The following is a 20,419-nucleotide window of genomic DNA, read 5'->3' as shown; positions in this document are numbered from 1 at the left end:
ATTCAAGGCATTTTGAAGCAGTCATTGCTATTACTAAAGTTAATCAAAACTTACTGCTGTGTAAGAAAAATCAATAGAAAACAGATTGAGATCATATAAGTAAGGATAATTCTGCTGCAGGGCTTCTACAGCCTCGCCCATCAATAAGCAGGAGCCCGACTGCTGGAAGTTTCATGTGTCCTACTGGTGTCTTTATTCATCAACCGAGTGCCGAATCCTCCAGTTTCTAAACTTCACATTATCTTTGTGTTCAGTTACATGGTAGGGTTTTTGTGATTTCTCACTCTTGGCAAAAGAATGATTTGTGAGCTAAATTAAATTTGTATGATCGCGTCACACAGTGTATAAAACTTGCCTATAGGATCTTTTAGAAATTTCAAGATGCTTTCAATGCAGCTGCAGCATAGTGAGTTAGTGTTTCGAAAGGTCAATTGCATTGAGACTTTGTTCTGGGCAAAAAGTGGAGGAAAACTGTGTTCCCACTTACAGGTAAGCAATTCAGCATTTCATTTGGACATACGTTGAATTTTGCGTTTTGTTCTGTACTACATGTAATTATATTCTGTACTATTTTACTATATAGGTAATATGTAATTATAGAAAAATATATTTATACAGGTATAATATACAATTATCTTATATAGTAGATTAATATACATATAAATTTATATTTTATATCTGTACATATCTAGTATTTTATATATCCACTATTTTTTAATATATATTAGGTGCCTTATGAAATAGAGCTGTGATATTTCAACAGGTCAAACTGCACAGTGCTTTATGGTTAATGACAGAACTAGGGAAAACCTACATTGTTTTGACTTTGTGGCATGTCTGTAGAGCAGTTGTCATGGTAGGTAAATAATGGGTCATCCCAGCTGGTGATTTACTGTTGCAGAAAAGTAGACTTAACCTTCTGACTTTGGGCAGAGTTAGACTGTAATTGACTTGCAGAAATGATTGAAAAAAATATTTGCTTAATATACAAATTACTGACTATTAGATGATTTCCTGGTCTTATTGACCTTTTCTTAGACCTCTCCCTATACTTGTATGCATACTACAGTGGAATTCAGACAAACATTTGCTGGCAGACTGTGCAAGTCCTAATTAGTTCTCGGAGAGTTTGTGTCTTCCTGGGGGCTCTTCACCAGCTTTTCTGTGCATGTAGTCGACATGGATCACCTGAAAAACATTTTGTTGCTTTAGTTTTGATTTTTTTATATGTTTTATTCAATCAATTTGGGAATAGAGTAAAGCTCTAGTTTGCTTTTAATCCAAGGTGACTTGTCAATTCTCAAAGTAATTTCTGCTGACATCACTTATTTTTGCTCAGGACAGGCCACTGTTGCTTACGTCCGCAAGGTCTGTTCAGACTGCGTGCATAGCCACTAACTGGTCAAAATTGAACTACTGAAATTTCTGTGAAGATAGGGTTAATATCTTAATTAGTTCTAGAATATGATATGCATAAATTCACCTACTTGTGCCTCTGCCGTGAACTCTGTTTTGCTTCCTTTCTACTGACAAATTAAAGCCGCGGTCTCAATTCCTTTTCCCCACAATGCAATGCCAGGTGGATTGAACTGCAATTATATGGGCAGCTTGAGGGTCCTTCCTTAGACTGCTTTTTGCTAAAAACAACAAAAAAATTCCTATGATTATTTTAAGACAGATTTCCAGCTAAGGATGAAATCGGAGTTATATTGTAATGATTTTATTATGTAATTATTTTTATCCAAATTATATAACTTTGTTTATAACATATTCCCTGATTTTTAATGCAGTGCCTAGCTTACTGGGCAGAAGGAATTTTGTGTGCTGTTGGTAGGCTATGGCAAAAGAAAAGGGATTATGGTTTTTCAAAGTTTTTTGCTTATTTATAAAAGTACTGCTCATACTTAGCAAAGAATTTTGGGACAGTGGAAACACGTTTACTTAATGTGCACATTTAAAATGGTTACTCTTTAACTTGCCCTAGTTGTGTGATTGTGATTGTTTTAGGAAAAACATTAGATGGTCTTTTAACTCTAAAAGCAGACAACATTCAAAAGAAGTAAATACACACGTATTTACATGCATTTTACTGTGCATGTCAATATGCTTTACAAGAATAATCAATGGAGTGTAACAGCATCTTCATAATCATTAGAAACCACTAATGTGTGGTTAAAAAATAATAATTCTGAAGACCTATTTACCTGATAGATTTAATGGTCCTGACAGAACTATTAGAAGCTAAATAACAAAGCTTATAAAAATGTCCTAAATATTTCTAAAAGACCTAATGATTCCTAAGGAGCTATATTTATAGTCAGTCTCGCATGCTTTAAGAAGCCACACTATTTGCAGAATGAAATGATACAGCAATGAATAATCTTCTTATGATGCTTACAGTCAGTATGGCATTCTGCAATTGTGGAAAAAAATAATTCAGCTAAAACAACACTGTCTTTAAAAAAATGAGTACAACTCTTGTCATCACAGTACTTAGACATTAGTTTCTTTACGTTGTCTCCAAACAGAACTGTTGTGCCGCAGGTAGCAGTATGTACTGCTCTGGCAGGCTGAGCTAGGTGTACTGAAAGCACGTCTGCGGAAGGTGAGACAGGTATTGCTCACACAGCTACTGTTAAACCTTGAGAATTAAATATTCTGGGATTTTTCATCCAAGAAGATACAGAGTTCTGTATTGTTACAAAATTTCTAAGAAATTACTAAGAACTTCTCTTTCCTGATTAGTTAGGGTAGTCATAGATTAGTTTAGCCATTAGTAGTAATGGCTTCTTGACTGTAGCTGTTGCTGCCTCAGGTTCCATGTATGTATGTCACACAACTTGTCAATCTGCAGTAAACAAGGGGCGAAAGGCAAACGTGGATACGAATAAGCATTGTTCCACAGAACAATGAGAACTGTACTACTGAAGGGTTGAATCTCAGCAAGCCTGTCTTGCATCCCACACTAGATGTCCAACTGTCAATTAAAGTTCAGTGTCATCCAAACCAACTTCTTAATTATCCACCCAGGCTCCTGGTGGGCTCCCTCTTGCCCAGCTTGCAGTATGACGAAGGCCTCTTTTCCTAATGCCCCTTTCCTGACATGTTTCAGTCAAGCCAGTTCATCTGCGATAGCATTTTCATTTTCAGGAGCTTGCCTGTTTCTTCCAGCCTACAGCCCGAACTTCCGTGAGACATAATCCATATTAATTAGAAGGATCACTGTAACCTTAGGGCCCTCATGCATGTGGTGAAGCCAGGCCCATTTAGATAAGTGCCTAGCAATGTGAATTCTGCCTTTATGAACGTTTTGCCATGCTTACAAATTTTCTTCTTTACTTCAGCGACGTATCTTTTCTCTTACCACATGAATCATTAAATGTAAGCCTTCACTGAGACTGTATATCTATAGTTCTTGCAAAATGTGTATTTTTTTTTTTCTTTGAAAAGATAGGAGGAGCTCTCTTCAGGGTTTGGGGGGATTTTTTGGGGTTTGTTTGGGGGTGGGTTTTTTAGTGTGGTGTTTGCGTTTTTTGTTTTTTTTTTTTTTAAATTGTTTCTGAGCACCATGTAAAAACTGAACTCTGCTGTGACACCAGCAATGCTCCTGCTGTGGCTGGACAGCTGGTGTGCTTTAGCAGATGCTTGTTTTACCAGATTTAGTCTCTTTATTGTTTTCCCAACCTTGTTTTTCTACGTCCTGTCGGTTTCCCTTTGTGCTTAAATTAGCTAAGACGTGTCTCAACGCCAGGCACAGCGGAGCCCTGATTTCTGTATAGAGGCTCCTGTGTATTGCTGCTCTATAAAGGACAATTCTGCAGTCGGTCCTTAGGTGACTTTGCGTAGGATGCAATGCTGCTGCACAGGCTTACTGGGCCAGCATGCTTCAGTGCAGTATTTTGTGGCCCAAAAGACACTTGAACCCAGAAAAGAAAACTAATTAAATGTGATAGTAATTAAAATTGTTGCTCTAGATATTGAGTAGGAGAAATTTCTGGTCTTCAGTTCTAACCAAAGAAGTATTTTTCTTGATTAATAAAGATACCTAATGATCAAATAGGTCAAAAGCTTCTTTATGCAAAGAATTTTTTTGTTATGGCATGGATTAACTTGAGGGGCTCTTTTTGTTCTCCAACTGTTTGCTGCTAAGGAATATAAAATTAACGTATGATTGATCTTCACAGCTGTAAGTGAATAGCTGTAAGACACCACTGATTATGGTACACAGTATCTCTGTTTTTGTTGGCCTGGAAAGACAGTTCATTAGGAAAGCCAATACATAATTTGGATGTATATTTCCTTTTCCCCTGATTTGTTTTTCCGTGTTTGAATTCTCAAGTGACTTGACTTATCTCTTTAACTTTGCAAAGTTGACCAGGTTTTAAAAGGAGTGGGTGAAGAACTCTGTCATGTAATTGCCAGCCTGATGCCTAACATCTAACTGCTCTTCCATGAATAAAACTTTAGGAATGGTGGTGTTGATAAATCAAAATCTGTAGGTATAGGTTACATGTATATAGACTTCAAATAACAGAGTAGTACAGATACTATGAATAAAACAATGAAGCTAATGCAAGTAGAGACTTATCTTGATCTCATTATACAAGAATAGTCTTCTCATTGGCTCATTGGAGTGAAGTGTTTCTCCTGCTTTGTTGCTATTTCTGAGTCCAAAGCAAAAAACGACAAATAATGTGTTTGCTCTTTGCTGACTTTAGTTGTTTGTTACGTTTAAAGAGTTCTACAAATAAAAGCACTATCTGCACCTAGGTGAGTATGTTTCCATCTATATTGGCAGCAGTGCTTATTTGTTAAGAGTGGAAATGAGTTGCAAGAGAGGAGTGGGCATGAGAAACTTGACATGGGAACACGCAAAAAGATGTATGTTCCTGTGTCCTTCACTCTGGCTATTGCTCAGAGATCCTAGGCACACAAACACATCCCGAATCTCAAAGTGCAGAGTTGAGAGTGGCTAAACACTTCGTGAGTTTATATTCTGAAAGACTCACCAGATTCTAAATTTCACAGCTGCCTCTGGTATTATGAGCCAAATGAAAACTCTGCATCTGAAGGGAATTGCAATTGGGAGTTTGCTACTGGAGCTGAAAGCTGCCATCTGTGGCTGTTCTTTCTAGACCTGAATAAATCAACCAGCTTCTAAAAGCTGAATCAACCTAATCTTTGGGAATTTTGCGATGAAGCTTGCACTCCGGAACACACCTCCAGATCAGAGGGCTGGCTTGGCTAGATGTGCACGTGTTTAAAAATACATAGTTATGGAAATCCTTCAAGGTTTGATCCACCAGTGTTAAAATACCACAAAAGCAAAGATTTCTGTATATGTGTGTGCATATCTGTCTCTGTATATAAACATTAATAGTTCAGATACTATGCCACTTGCAAGAATCATTGATGAATTCAGTTTTTCACATTTAAAGAGTAGAGTGGTGTTCTGTCTCAACTTAAACACCTGTTATGCCATAAATTTACGTAAAATAGTGACTTTTATACGTTGTATTTCTGTCTATGAGTTCAGGTTGAAAAAGTGAGTGTTGCTTAGCCTAAGGAATGTGTGAAGTTCAACTAGCAGGCTTTAGATGCGTAAAAGGTAGATGCAGAGATTAAGGTAATGATAATAATGCAGATCTATGGGGAAAAGTGCAAAAGGTAATGGGTTTAAATTGTAGCAAAAGAGATCTATTTTTCCATTAAGGAAAACTTCCTAACTGAAAGCTTAAAATCAAGCACAGGAATAAATAACTTGGGGAAAGTGGAGTTTTCATAACTGAAGGCTTTTAAAAAGACATTTGATGGAGGGCTCTACAGAATGACTCGAGAATTGTCCTGCTTTTTCAAATTAATTCACTGTCTTATTGTTCTGTCTTCATTGCTTTTTTCCTTTTCTCTGTACTCTTTTTTTTCTTCAATTCTGTTTCTCTCTCTCTTTGGCTGTACTAGTGTTTGGAAAATTATCTTGGCCAAATGTATTATCAAAGGAAAATAGTTTATCAAACACAGTAAAGTCCTGAGAGTTTTCCTTGGTTACTCATTTACATTAAATGTTAAGTCTTGAGATGGAAATTAAAAATTCTGATTATTTTTTTAATTTTAAAACCCCCTCTAATTGATTTAAAACAGTTGCAGAAACTCCTGTTGCCCAGTTGCATTGCTGTTAACCACCTTAAGAATCTGTAACTTACGGCTAGATTTTGAAAACCTCAGATAATCAATTAATTATGAGGAAAATAGTTATGATGAACTTTAAGCCAAAGCAATTGCTTTTGTTGAATTCTGACTGTTTACAATCAAAGGCCACCTCTGTATTTACCCTTGAGTACCTCTTTTCACTTGGAAGGCTGCCCTGGGCTTTACAGTTTGACTCTTGAGACCATGCATGTGACTTGGGTATTGTATTTAAAAGTGAACACACCCTTGCCACATCATCACTGTCTGTTACTCCAATTCTTGCTGTCCCTGCCTCATGGAGCCTGCCATTCCTGGCGGGCAACCATCACGCTTGCTGCATGCAAAAAGTTGTGAACTCCTGGAGTGTGGTGGTTTTCCCACATCCCACCCTGCCGAAATCAACTCTAAAGCAGCAGTGCATCATCGAGAGCTGAGTTATAAGAAAATGTGAGGCAGTGTCTTGGGTTACAGTTGGCAAACAAAGGAAGAACTAAGCATTGCGGTGGCTGTACTTGGACATGGAGAGACAGTCCTTGAAAGCAGTGCTGCGGTCGTTACCGGCACTGGTATCAAGAGAAGAATCTTAATAGGGAATATGATTATTTGCGATCTTCAAGGATTTGGATCTAGTTAAATCTTGGGCATCGTTGTTTCCTATTAAGTAGGTTTAATAAGATGGCCTCAGGACTTCAATTATAATCATATAAGGACAATGCTGAGGATATTCAGCACAATGTAAATGAATTATCAGTTAAAAAAATCCCAAACAATATCACATCTATTTTAACTTTTAAGATAAAAAAGTGTTTATAATTCATTATGTGCTGTAGTTTTGCTTAAGAGCTAGACAAAGACATCACAGTGCAGCTGTACTAGGGGTATGTAAGACATTTTGGTGGGATTTTGTTTTTTAGTTCTAAGGCGGGAGTTAGCTATAGAGTTTAATTCCTAGTATATCCTTTTATATAGGTTTTTGTTATTGATGTTGTTTACTGCTATGTATTGCATATTTGTAGACTTAAGAAACAGGTTCCACTTTAGGTATTTTACTGTGGAACTGGAGGCTTTGGACATATATTGAGTTGTTGAACCTGATGCTTAATCTTCCTGCATCTGCCTGTTGTCTTTTGTTGACCTTTTGTTGCCAAAGACTCTAGGAATATTTGAATGTGGTAAATTATATGGTAGTTTGAATTTGGTAATTCACCTTTTGATTTGAAAATATGCAAAATATGAATAATTGTAGGAAATTTGCTTCTACATTATATAAATATGGTTTTTAGTGTATTTGGTAGCATATCCTGCCACATCCTACATTATGCAATGAGTGTATATTAAAATTGGTTTCACTGCTTTGTTTTATGTCCATAATAAATGCTTCTGTTGATGGAATAGAAATGTGTTTAAGACAATGTGCAAATCAGAGTTAAACCCTCCCCAAAATATAAAGCTGAAAATGTTATTTTTTTTTCAGTTGTGGAAGAAGTTAAATAGTTTCATTTTGTTGGAGGCTAAAGTGTAGTTGTTCATACCCTCTCCTTTTTGCTATATCCCTTTAATATTTTCCATTCAGCAGATTAAGTGTTTCAAACTATAGATGTGCATGTTAATGTGCAGATGTGTTTTGCTTGTTCTGAAAATGTTTTCATAAGGTTAGGTCTAGCCACCAAGCAGAACCATAGCCTTGTGTTACAGAGAAGGGATATCTGTGGCCTGATGAAGACTGGGCAGAGAAAGTGTCTGAGGTGTGTGGGATTAGGCACACGTATGATTTTCTTTATGCTTCTAATTGAATAATTCTTAACCTACATCATTTGTTCACTTCTGTAATCACTATATAAATTAATACCTACTGATGACACTTGTTTTTAGATTGTTAGTAGTGCAAACCATATCTCCCAGTTCAGATGAAACTGGATCCTGATTTTTAGCTGTAAGGTATGAGGTAGCCACCTTACCTATAGAGTTTAATGTACGTAATAACAGAACATACATCATATTTATGCTGAGCAGTTGATAAAATTGAGCATTTTATAACGGGGAGTGAAAAGATTAGAATTTGTGAGCAGCTTTTGCTGGAAAGAAGGCAAGAAAAGTGCAGTACACTTTTTCCAAATACCTTCTCAAATCATTATTTTGCTTTTCCCTTATCTGAATGTCTAATGCAAGATCTGACCTGTTTGCAAATACACTATCTCAAAAAAGGACACATTTTTGTGCTTGAAACTGAAATCAAATCCGATTAATCAATTGTTATAATGACAGTAGATACTTAAGAAATAGTACAACTCAGTAGGTTAAATAGTAGTATTTGTATGTATATGCTTGAGATTGGAGATTTTTGTGTACCTGATGAAATTTAAATATATAAGTAACAATACATAGATGTAATGCCAGTAGGCCTTTCAAAGGCAATGTTTCTCCTTCCTGAAAGGAAAAATGCATGTGATTTTTTTTTTTTTTTAAAAAAAAAAAAAAAGTCAAGGCAGTTGACTTGTGCTAAGTACCAGTATGGAGTCATATCTAAAATTAATGCTTGAGAATAAATCACTGATCTTTGCAATTGCTTTCATTTCATTGGCTAAAGTGAATGGATGGATGTAAGTAAACATAAGCTGGATGTGGAATAGATAAATATGTCTCCCTCTTCATTGTGTACTTGATATTTGATTGCTTGATAGATAAAGCTGCTGGCTGAACTAACAATATCTATTGATTTTACTGTTGAAAAAGCATACATACTAAACAGAAAGGGCTTAGCCCAGGCAGTTTCTATCCTTTATTGTTCTGTTGGTATTGCAGAACAATATTGCAGAAAAACCTCCTCTGGCCAGTAGAAGTGATATAATGAGTTCCCACGTATCAAGATAAATTTCCAAAATGGATGAAGACAGATAGAGCAGTTACAAGAATCATAAATTTCAGGAAGCAAGTGAGATATGATGTCAAAATTTCCTTCACCGTACCATATTATTAAGGAAAAAAACCACAAAACCAAAACAAACAAACAAACAAAACCAGAAGAAAACCCATGCCAAAACTGAAATTTATTTTCCTTTGTTTTCCTTTTTTGATATTCTATGGAAGGCTCAGAGTTGAGTTAAGGAATTGACCGAATTTGTTAACTTGAGATTTTTGTCATTTGATATCAGCAAGGGAGGAAAATTGTTTAGACAGGTTAGGTGACTTGAGTACAGCAGAGCACTACCCATGAGCATGTGGAATGAAAATGCAAAGCTAAGCTTGTGGGTGCAATGACTTGAAAAGTGCAGTCTTCCCTCACAGGGTTATATCCCACATAATTTCTTCCTATTCAGTTCTCACATAGAAATAATCACATAGCATAGAAGTACAACAGCTCCCTCAACATGGTTTTGCTGTGGCATTTGCTGTGTGGTTAGGGCTGTCACACGCTTGTTATGGGACCCTGTGTGGGAAGAATCAGTGTTAATGTACCTCAAATGTGGTCTGTGCCACTAACACTGAATGTAAGAAGTCATCAGTCTGTTGAAAGGAAAACGTTACAGCTTTTGGTTTTCTGCCAGAGGAAAGGAAAATATCTGTCTCTAAATTTTCCTTCAACTAAGAAGGTGTGAAATAGTTTTGGAGGAAAAAGGGTGAGGAAAATAAACATATTGGACAGAATCTTTCCTTGATGCCGTGCTTATGACATTTTTCTATATGCCTATGGTTTTCTTCTTTTTTTTTTCTTGTGGTAATATTGAAATCCCTTTCCATATTTCCATATGGCCATAAGCATATCACACAAGTAACGAGATCCAACTAGTGGGTGCACACAAGAGGGGGATGTGGATTACAGCGGGTGACAGTTTGACCTTTTGTACCATTTGTTGTTGCAGACCATGTCTGTAGGGGTGATGTTGGAGAAAAGATTATTTTAAAAAACAATCTGGTGGACATTAGGTGTGGTTTTGACAATTACTTACTGCAAACTCCTGCACAGAAGGAAAAATCCTTTGCTTTGAGATTCAGTGTGAGGAATTAGGGAGAGCTTGTGGGAGATGACTGAATCTGAAGAGTTTCATAAATTATTTCAAATGTTGATTATGGTCACATTGAGCTGAGGAGTTTGAATTCACATTAGAAAACCTTCAACATACATTAGTTAAATACAGTAATTCCATCTTGTTTAAATGTAATAGACGCACTCTGCTGAGTCACTCCCTATTGCTTTATGCAGAACATGCTTTGCTTGTGCCTAAAGACTGGTATTAAAGAGACTGCTGAGTACAGAGAGCTTTAACAAAGAGATCTCAAAGTAAACACTGACATTTGTTACTGCCTCTGTTCAGCACTGCTGAAAGTCCCTGGGAACTTGGGAAATTGAGCTGTCAGATCTATGAAGATAAAATGAAACTTTGTTCTATGGCTTCAGTCCCTTAGGAAAGTTTTTCAGGTCATTTAGCATTAGTATTGTGAGGAGGGCTTATTATTATTTTCCTAAAAATTATTCCCTCTTGTTCATAAATACAGAGTGACAACTTGGCATTGCTATTAGCCCATTTCTGTTTGGTTAAGGCAATGCCGTAAAAACTAACAACACATTTTGTAGTCAGCTTGCCTCGTCTATCAGCAGGACAGGATGACTGATGTGTGTCAGATGTAACCACTGTATCAATTGACTTGTAAATTCTAGTTAAGCAGATTCACAGTATGACTTGGCAGTAAGCACAAAATGCTCTGGGAAGAAGATTCACTTCTTGCTATTTCCAAGCATAAATATAGCTGCTGTTTAAAGATCCAGGGGAAAAATGAAATGGCAGTGAAGTCAACATTTGACCCTTTGAAATTGCTGAGCTGGGCCTTATTTGAGATCTTGGTAGTCTAATTTGAGAGAAGGAAAACCTCAGTGTTTATAGATGTTTTATTAACTCTTTCTTTGGACTGCTGCTCTCATGAGTTTTTATAAATGTGTATGCTGTATTGCCAAGCAATTTGAGACATATACCATTGAAACACAACAATAACTCTTCATCCTGAAAAAATTAGTTCTAAATCAAAAAACTCAAGCCATCTGATTTTCATGGTGACTTTCAGTTCCATGGTTAAGGGCCTGGAAAAGGTTCTAGGGACTTAAAAATTAGGGGTGGAGCAGTTCTGACTAATGTTTTGCACTCAGTATTATATACTGTTTGAACCTGGGAGAATAGGGAGCAGCCATTACTGGTGTACCAGTATTTCAGTTGTAGTCTTCATCGTCTGTTGGGGACTCTCAGTTAAGCAGTTTATAACTGTTCCTCATTCCCGCTCCCTCCCCCAGTCATGCAGGCAGATCAGTGTGTCTTAAAAGGTGAGGACTGGTGTTGGAGGATTGGTGACGGAGCCCTGGAACAGGCTGCCCAGGGAGGTTGTGGAGTCTCCTTCTCTGGAGACATTAAAAACCCTCCTGGACGTGACCCTGTGCAACCTGCTGTAGGTGAAACTGCTTTAGCAGGGGGTTGGACTAGATGATCTCCAGAGGTCCCTTCCAACCCCTACTGTCGTGTGATTTCACAGCTCAACCTTCCTTCTAGTAAAAGTATAGCTGGGAAGATATACCTAGTCTCCCCACAGGCCTAAGTGGTTACACTCTGTAGCTATGCTGATAAAAAATGTAATGTAGCCTTAGCGTTAAATTCGTGTTTACACCTTCAGGTGACTGTGCTGTGAACACTGGATACGGGACAGTTTGAGTCCTTATCAGTACTTCTTCGTGAATATAAAAGGGTATTATGGCTTCTGGTATCAAGTTCTGCAATCTGCATGCAGGATTCTTTTCCTTTTAAGATAATAATCTCTTTTCCATTGCTTTCTATGCTGAAATGACTGGGGAGTGAAAGAGTCAAGGCCAAAATATGAAACACGCCAAAATCCAACCTCTCTCTGTAGAGAGCTGGACACGCAGAAAGAAAAAGCCAACCTTTATTACAGAGATATGTTATCTACAAGCTGACTGTTGTTACTAAATTAATGGAAGCTTCATTACATGTAAAGAAAATTGTTTTCTTTGGGACATTAATTTTTTTGGCTCTGCATACATTTTAATCAATGTACTTTCCTCACGGGTACAGTCAGTACTTCTGCCAAACTGTGAGCTCTAATGTTGCTAGGATTTTTTTAAGCAGATGACATTTGAATTATAATCCAGTGACTCTAGAATCAGTAAGCCTCAAATAACAGAACAGGTCCCAGGTAGAGTAACTTCCCATGTAAATTCAGCTTAGTAAGTAACCAGAGAGCGGGTTCTGTATTTGAAACAGATCAAAACACCAGGAGTCAGTACTGGCTTCTTAAATGTACCTCCTGTTGGTGGAGTGATATTTGGACAAGCAATACAAGGTATAAAATATAGTTCATCTGGAACTGCAGCTGTGTTTGAATTTAATTATTTCCTGTGGGTCTGCAGAAGCAGAGATATCTGCAACAACTGGAAGTTGCAGTGCCATTCTGTCTAACAGTGAATTTCAACCCTAAGCACGGTTCTGTTCCCTGCCACAGAAAATGGCACACCAAGTAAACATGCTCAAGCACGTACTCGTCTTGAAATAAACGTTAAGAGCAGATTCTGCAGCTTAACTTTTGCACTGTCATAATGTGTGCATGAACACTCTGATGTGAATGATCAGTTCACACTTCTCTGTGTAGACTGACTGGTGTAAATTGTGGGTCAGTGTTCCTTTCCCTTTCCTTCCATGGTTCCATGTTCACTGTGTTGGCAGTAATGCGTTGGCATTATATTCAGTTTGGTTTATTACAGCCAAGCAAATGTTGAAATTACATCTCATATCGTTTAATTTGTAAATCCAACTATGGCAAAATCAACATTTTCTCTCTCAAAAAAAAAAAAAAATAGTCTTGTAATCTCAGAGAAATGTATGATGATGGACACAAGCTCTAAAATTTTTTGCCTTGTAGCAGTGAATCTTCCTAATACACAAAAGTTAACGGTACTCTTAAGTCAGGACTATCTGGAGCCTAGGATGTCTACTGCGCGCTACAACATAGCAAATGCTGAGGAGGTGTCTGTGCTGTAGGGATTCCAGTGCTGGGAGCCCCAGGAGAAGCCTGTGTAACTTTGTACACCAGGTGGAACCTGTTATGCAACTGGTAGGTGAATTTGTTTCCTTTGAGCAACAGGAACGCAGAACTCCTGTAATCAAGTAGACCAGTGAGCAGTATGGGTTTGTCGTGTCTGCTGCTGTATGCTTTGTAGCTAAGTGTGATAAATGCTCTACTGGAAAACTGCATAGTATCTCACAAGGGGAAGAAAGTTTTTCTTACGGAAAGACTAGAGAACAAAAGCAAGAATATTATTATTCCACTGAGGGAGTCTTGCTCTGTCTGTATCTTGAAGACCAGGTTTTATTTGTTCTACTTAAAAAATGAAACAAACACAACTGGAGAAAGACAGAAAGGACAGCTGATAATGGATTTGGGGAAAATGGTGCAACTGATTGTAACAACCCAGCAAACAAACCCTCTGTTCAAATGTGCTCAGTTAGGGTTCCTGTATCATAAATGGAAGACTGAAATCTCTAGAGGGCTGGCATTGCTCTGCCGCTCACTAGAAAGACCTTTAGATTAAGTAAGTTTATATAACAAAAAAGTCCTTTGATCAAAGAGCTTTCTTCTCCTATGCCTTTTGTACCTTTTCTCCATTGTCCTCTTGGCACCCAGTTTTACGTGTGTAAAGTCTTGCTCATTGTACCACTGAATCTGATTAAACAGTAGTTCATAGGCAGTTGGTGGACAGGACACTTAAGACTTGCCGTGTGCCTTTTAGGGGCAGGTGGGTACCACCTCCTCTGCACGTTTGCATGAGCTCCTTAAGGGACGGTTGCACAGGGAACAGAACAGCCACTGGCAAATTGTTCATCAAATCGTAATAAGATTGTGTGGGCAGTAGATGGGTTATAGACAGCTAACACAAGTACATGGAGGAGAGAAACTGAGTCTTGACACAGTTCACTTCTGGTGAAGAGGAGAAAGGAGATCAAGTGATTGAACTATAACTATGAGTCAGAAATGGTGTCTGGTTATACCTAGGTATCAGTGCCGAGCCCGTGACTAAGGTGAAATTGGTGTAGAATCTCACCATGCAGTTTTCAACAAAGATTTAGAGAATTGCGAAGTCATTTTTATAAATCAGAAGGAGCTATTTTAAATGTGTGTTCATTTAAAATGTTTCTTCTATCCTGTAAGCTTTCTTCAAAAATTTGTTTCATCCTCCTAAAAGCTTATTTTTGGGGAAACTCTGTATGTGTTTTGAATGTATTAAAGATCTTTGCTTGGAATTTGATGTCCCTGCCAGAAGTGAATTCTCACCTGTCACATATAATTTTGAGCTGGCTAACAGCCATCTGCTTTGACTGCACATCTTCATGCCCTGAAACTAAAAAAGCCACAAATCCTTTTGATGCCCAGCTCTGCTCAGGGAGCAACAAGAGAGATGAAAGTTTCACCATGAATAGATGAAAGCATTTTGGTTACTTCAAGCAACAAGTTTTAGCTTGTGGAGAATTTTGATTTCAGTGACTTGTTTAGGACATGGTTCAGCATTGACTTCAAAGGGGTGAAGGTGTCTGTGTTTGGAAGCCTTGTTATTATTAACAGTTGCTGCACAGGGCTTGGTCGTGAGCTGGCTTGGGCTGCCACACAGGCAAGCGATGGTCTCTTTGGCCCACATTGTTCCCACGTTTTCCCCTCTTTCTGAGGACTGCTGCTGCTTTTCTGTGTGTCTTCAAGGAAAGGCCGGTGCCTTAATTCCTCTGGTTTTGGGGGTTGTTTGGATGCATTTGCATTTCTCTCAGGAGAGTACACCTACCCTCTGCCCTTTGCCTAGAAGTTTTTGTGGATACTGAAGTACTTTAAAGTAATCATCACAAAGAGCTCCTTCTACTGCAGCCCAAGGAATGTAGACTACTTTCAGAAAGCCTAAATACAGGCTTTTCCCCCTTATTTTAGATGAACATATTCAGTTTGTAAAGCACAGCCTGAATTCCATAAGCGGAAACTGTTATTTATTGTTGTGTGCCCTGATTTGTGCTAAGTACACTCTCAGGAACACATGAAGTAAAGGTCTGTGCTGGAGATGAGATGCTGGATCTGATACTACTTGAAGGTTTCCCTAGCTGGCCAAGAGGAAGTCAAGCCACCACTGTGTATTTGTGTGCCCTGTTGTTACCCATATTGATACAGGTACGTGCTCTGCCTATACCTTTGGTTTGGGAATTCCTTCTCAACAGTGGCAATAAATACTAGACTCCTAACAACTAGAAAATGTCACTGTCGGTTAGAAATGTCATGGTATTGCTGTTCGTCAAGGGCTGGTGCCTGTGAAAGGAGTACATTTGAATCAGACAAATGATTTGGTTCTGAACAGTTTCCCTGGTAAAAATCTGGAATAATACAAAAGCAGAATTACAGTGTTTCTGAACTAGATTTGTGTCTGTGTAGGCCATCCTGTTGCCATTTTCTGTCTTGAGCTTGAGTCAATGGAATGATTCCCCATTTTTCTGGACTTTTGGTTTAGGCCCATTGTGTTTTTGTTGGCCCGAATTTGTTGTTCGCTTGAAATTGAAAGTTTGCTGATGTTGACACATTTCAATACATACTTTAATTGCCAATTAAATAGCTTAGAAAAGGTGGATGCTCTTAAGCAATTTATTAGCAAGAGAAAAATTTTATATGAAAATTCGAACTTGAACTATATTTGTGGTCTTGAAAGAATGACAAAATTCAAACTCTTTCTATAGGTCATAGATTTCAATGCAATTGATTTCTCTGGGCTAACCATGGTTTCACTTCCATACAGCCATCTCTGAGGAGAAATCTTTAGGAAGAGGGTATAGGTACAGTACAGAGTGGTTGCAGGGACATTCTTGTTGAGTTTCTAATGCAGTTCCATGTTTTTCCTCTTAGTTGTAATATCCTAAAGCACTAAAGAGACATTGAAAATCCTTGCAGGGCTCATTTGACTGCTGTTATTCCAGTTTCCATAACATGTTACAGAAACAGGTTTAACCAAATGGCAAAGAGGAGGGAGTTAGTTGTGGGGAAGCGATACAAAGATTTTGCCTTATTCTATTTTTCATGCATCCAGTTCTCTGTATGTTACAGTACTTGCTCAAAGCAACTGCTTTTTATTGCCTTCCTTTTCTATTGTTACTATATTTTAACTGCTAGTTCTCTTAAACCGACATGTACTGTAGCGCGTTAACACTATCTACAGAATTTCGTAGCTTGTATACCTTCATAAACTTGCTGTGCAAAGTAGTATTTCTTGCAAGCCATATAGGTTTCTTTTTCTTAAATGTACAAATTTTAAATTGCCCTCAGGACTCATACCATTTGTTCTTAAATTGAATCTTATTTTTTTGTAATCCAGTTCCAACTGATAGAGCATTCCTCATATTATACTGACAGAAATAAACATAGAGCTGTAAGTGCTATCTTGCCAGAGAGTTATATGAGCTTGTAATAGCTGCATGCAACTGAATTCTCATTTTACTTTTATTTATTGAGGAGCTATCCCAGGATTTTGAATTGATGCCTCACTTTGGTTTGCATTTAAATGTATTTCTTCAATAAAAAGAAGAAATCTCCTGTTATTTCAGGCCTCATCAACCTTTCTGAAAAATAACATGAATAATAGTAGTATAGCAAAAACTGAAATACATAACCGTAGTTTTCTATCAGTCCCACAAGACTTCTGCGCTAAACCAGCAAGTGTTTAGAGCAGAATGTGGTTTGTAATTGCAGCTGTGCATCAAACCCACATTCAGAGAACAGTTATTATAGTTATAACGTATTAAGGAATTAACAGGTGGTACATACATTAAAATTTGTGTTGAATAAAGCAAAGTTAGGGTTAAAATGCTCTTAGGAGGAATGATCTAAGTCATGGGCAGTGCACAGCATCCTGCTTTAATAGGAGGTGAGGGAAGGTTACATATCAAATATCACAGCACAAGGTGTAAAGTTAATATTTAGAATATGTATTTTTATCAGTTCTTATCAGTTAAGTCATGGATGTAGAATCCGTGGCATGCTATTGCTCTTAACAGGAAGGAAAAATGAAAAAGCTTTTTCAAAGCTGTATGGTATTCACCTGGGAGCTGGGATGGAGTCAGCTGTGTTCCCTACGGCCGTTTAAAGCAAAAGGAGGTTTGCAGCCGTCATTTAGCCTGTATAAACTATTAATTTTTGAGAACAGTGAAATATCTACTTTCTGAGTCAGGACTCTGATATGTTAGAGTAACAGCAGTCCATACAAAGTAAATTTTAGAATGTTGGCCCAACACGCATGTTTTGGTGTTTCTGCCTAGGCATATATAGGCAGAAAGACTGAATATATATGGGCCTGTGTGTAATACATCAAAGACTGGAAAAAGTATGTTCTGGTCTTTTTAAGAAAAAGACTACGTGTACATAGCAGTTAATTTTACAATAAGTGTAAAATATACCATTTTATTTCTAAATGAGTAAACTTCAAAGATTCATGTAATTGTTCCTAGTAACATGACAATGATGCTTATATTTGATTATTTTCTGAAGTCTCAGTCCTAGAAACTTGCATACAACTTAACTCATCTAAGCAAAAAAATCAGGATACATTCCTGTGTCTGATCTTTCATCTTTAAATCTGAGTTAAAGAAAAAGTTGGCGAGTTCATGAATTTAATGTTTCCTGATGGTATGCTTCAACGATGGAGTGCTATGGGAATATGCTTCTGTAAGAGTTCTAGCACAACACTTTTTGTTTCAGTTGGTGCAAACTAGGAGTCATTGGAGGCATTATATGAGGCTGTTTTGAGTAGAATTACAGCCCAGCTGGGTTTCTCTGAGCTTCCAGTGAAGACAGAAACTTCTTATTTCTTGAACTCAGTTGAAATTTTGTGCTTTGGGGTCTACCAATCAGTACTGCCCTTGGGTACAGGTAATACTGATTTTCCAAGACATGTGGGGATGTTCACTGGCTATTACAGTGCAAGGATGAACTCTTCAGACTGTGGCACCTCAGTGATGATTATCATTACTCTGCAGATTCTATTCCCAATTGTCTTTTAACACCCCTAGATAAACGTCCCTGAGAGACTTGTAGGTTACTGAAAACTTCTGCCTCAATAAGCCTAAAGTAATTCTACTCAGGAGATAAATAGGCAATGTCAGACATCCTCATCTTGGCGCTTTTCTTTGTGATTACATTTTGAAAGTATTTATTTAACTCTTGAGTTGTTTTGTCTTTTCCTTAAATTTGATTTCACAGCAGATTCTGCAATAGTTTACCCACTTCTGTTTGAGGGTTGGGAAATATTTAACAATTCAGTTGAGTGGATGTAGTTAGGAATATTCTAGGTTTCTTCTTGCATTGCTCATGTTCTTCATCGTCAGCAAACATCTCCCAATATTCTTTTCAGGGCTTCATTCTTCAGCATTTTGAAGATTCTGCTTGGCATATTGAAAAGCTTATTCCCTGTGGAAAAAATTTCCTCTCATTTCTTACATTACTGTTTCCCGCTATGCGTCTCTGATGTTAGTGTTATATCTGTTTCCTTTAACCTCAATAAATACACCATTTTAAAAAAAAGTCACTCTTTCCTTATGTTTCTAACCTTTTGGGCTCTTAAATAGCCATTCCAGACTTTTTTTTTTTTCCTACTGTGGAATCTCGTGATGTTAGACCCATTCAACTGCAAAATGAAGATTTGTTTAATTTTACATAATATAACATTAATATGCTTATCACTTTTAGTAAATCTCGTATTTGTTTCTTGACTCATTGAGTCTGTGAATATATTGGCGGCTTCTGGCACACAACCATTATTTTTGATGGCTTGTGATCATAAGATTTCACAGAGTGGACTACTTTAAATATGATTCAGGTCCATGGATTTTGACAATGAAAAATTTACTTATAGCCAATAAATAAAAATCTTCCAGTATCCAATAAATGACAAGTGATTCTGTGAATTCATATTTTCAAATTTATTTCTAATTAACCTTTGATTTGATTCACTGAGTGCTATGGGTTGGAGAAGGGAAGCATTTCTTATTATTGTTTTCTTTAACAATCATTTTCACTAATATAATACCATAGGAGAATCATTTTATACTCTATAAATATATGCAAATATTAGAGTTGATTAAATGATATTTTGATTATTTTAAGTGAAATTTGTTTTCCCAGAGATCTTAAATATAAAGCTGAATACCTATAAAGACTATGTATATAAAATTGATCCACATTCCATTGTTAATTATGGGTTGTGAAATAGAAGTGGTATTGTCTGACTTTTAACTTAGACCCTGCTCTCAATAAAATAGGAATGTATTTCTGCTGTGTAGAATAGGAACTGAAAACCCCTTCTATATTTGCCAGACTCACCTATGCAATAAAGTGTGGCAAGGCCTCAGACACCACTTACCACTCGCCAACAGCTGCTACAGGGAGGATTCTGCTATCTGAGCACTCATGTTGTTCTTGTACGCCTGGGAAAATCTAAGGGTGATTCCTTGTCTCTGTTAGGGAAGCCAAAATCTGTGCATGGTTTAAAGTCTCTTCCTGTTAAACCATCTTCTTCTATAAACTGATTTCAATTTGCTGTCTGCTCAGCCTTGCACAATCCCTATGTTTTCAGCCCATTTAAAAAGCCTTCAAGACATTGTTTTAATTTCATTAGGGAAGTCTTACAAGACTCTGGAATCCCCTTTCAAACTATCTGAATATTTGCTTCATTCAGGAACGTTTACTGCTTGGGTATTGATTGTCTAGATTGTCTTCTGCAGGGGGACACGGGAAGAAATAAAAAGGCTGTGACAAAAATTTCTTTCATCTTATTAGATGTAGCACTTTTGGCACGTTCCTCAACTTACAACCCAATGGGTGCTACAAAGGCTTGGAATGTCTTGGCTGTTTGTGAAAGAATTCACTCCCTGAATGCCAGTTTAGTCCCACATAACTGTCCTTCTTGACTACCTGGCAGCTCAGAATTACTCCATCAGGGACTTTGTATTTAGAGAGGCACCAGCACTACTGTGAATTGCCCATGGGAAAGGAGAACCAGTTGTATTAACTTTAGAGGAAAGAACTACCACAGCGAGGAGAAACACAGTTAGCAATCCACCCAGTCCTGTGGTTTTGTAGCTTTTCTATTACAGTCCAGACAGGTAACAGAATTCAAGGTGAACTTTTCAGGAAGGAGAGTATAATTTACAGGATCTATAGAGTCATC

General features: G+C 37.5%; 1 protein-coding gene across 1 annotated transcript in view; it reads left to right on the top strand.

The window, feature by feature from the left end:
* RBFOX1 (RNA binding fox-1 homolog 1) overlaps positions 1-20,419 on the top strand; it is a 1,303,251-nt gene that overhangs the window by 126,857 nt on the left and 1,155,975 nt on the right. The gene's annotated exons all lie outside the window — the stretch shown is intronic.

Source organism: Leptosomus discolor, chromosome 14, assembly GCF_034619465.1.
Source record: "Leptosomus discolor isolate bLepDis1 chromosome 14, bLepDis1.hap2, whole genome shotgun sequence".
Taxonomy (NCBI): Eukaryota; Metazoa; Chordata; class Aves; order Leptosomiformes; family Leptosomidae; genus Leptosomus; species Leptosomus discolor.
This window is presented reverse-complemented; position numbering and strand designations above follow the sequence as displayed.